The following is a 1,606-nucleotide window of genomic DNA, read 5'->3' on the forward strand; positions in this document are numbered from 1 at the left end:
AACAGCGTAAATAAACCAAATTCCAGGTCCAGAAAATAGAGGTAATCGCTTCAGGGGCAACTGGGCGACATTCAACTGGGCAACAAGAAAACTGGGCGACAGTCAACTGGGCAACAAGAAAACTGGGCAACAAGAAAACTGGTGACAGTCAACTGGGCAACAAGAAAACTGGGCAACAAGAAAACTGGGCAACAAGAAAACTGGGCGACAGTCAACTGGGCAACAAGAAAACTGGGCCACAAGAAAACTGGGCGACAGGACAACTGGGCGACCAGCCAACTGAGCGACAGGACAACTAGGCAACAACAACTGGGCGACAGGACAACTGGGCGACCAGCCAACTGAGCGACAAGACAACTGGGTGACAGGAAAACTGGGCGACAAGGCAACTGGGCGACAAGACAACTGGGCGACCAGCCAACTGGGTGACAGGACAGCTGGGCGACAATCAGTCGTCCCATTCATTCTGCTATACCGCTACTGACGTTACTCAACCTGCATCATGGCTGAATTGCATTCGTAACCTCACAAAGGTGCAAAGATGAACTTGTGTGCGAAAGATTTATTTACACAAGGGACAGAACAAGACGAAATACCACATATTGGAAATGTGACAAAAGCAAAACATGTACTGACAGAGTAGTGTCAGTGGGTGATGATGATAAAATGGAAGAGCGGTTAAGTAAAGAACACACGCACGCACTCACCACGATGTGAGACTGCTGCAGTGCATAGGCTGAAAACAAACTTGAAGCAAAAAGCTGTGGAACAGCCAGAAACACACCCAGCTACATTATTAGTATTTGTATAACTTACTTTTGACATAGTGAAGTCTCGACCAGTTGTTTCATAATAAAGACTCAATTTGTAATCAATGCCAAAGTCTGTCCATAGTAAAAAGTATTGCCCTAGGCTGTCGCCTAGTTTTCCTGTCGACCAGTTGGCTGTCGCCCAACCCAGTTAGCCCACCAAACAGGCAATGATTCAATCCAACCGATCAATCTGAAACATCGACAACGCCCGTCACTGAGGCAAAAAAATCATACAAAAAACTCACTCACACCAAAAAAAAGGGGTCTGCCTCCTTCTAATCATCACTAATACTACTTCAATTTCTTCCTTTACTCTCAACCTGTCCTCTTACCTCCACATCTCGTACCTTCACCCTCAGCCCAATTAATCCATCCTTTCCTATCCCCCCAAAAGAAGTCATCTACAGTCTACTCCGACCCACTGCCGTGATCATACTCGGATGATACCGAGAGAAACGTTGGCCACTACAAGAATTTGACTTATACCTTGATTCATTTATTTACTTCCTGTAATATTATATAAATAAATATTAAAGCAACATTATCCTTGAAATTAACTCCTGATGAATCAGATCGGCGCATTACTCGCCGGTTGTAACAGCAGAGACAAAGCAGGTGCTAGAAAAATAGAGAAGACTAATTACAAGTTTAATGCAGCTGATGCAGCAATATCTTCCAATAATACTTGTTTTAAAGAAGGTTTCCTTCCAATATTATTATTATCATTATTATTGTTGTTGATTGATGAATTATGAAATTTAGGTCTTGAGGACCAAGCGCCCTAATGAAAATGA

The sequence above is a fragment of the Macrobrachium nipponense genome, chromosome 1 (genome assembly GCF_015104395.2).
Source record: "Macrobrachium nipponense isolate FS-2020 chromosome 1, ASM1510439v2, whole genome shotgun sequence".
Taxonomy (NCBI): domain Eukaryota; kingdom Metazoa; phylum Arthropoda; class Malacostraca; order Decapoda; family Palaemonidae; genus Macrobrachium; species Macrobrachium nipponense.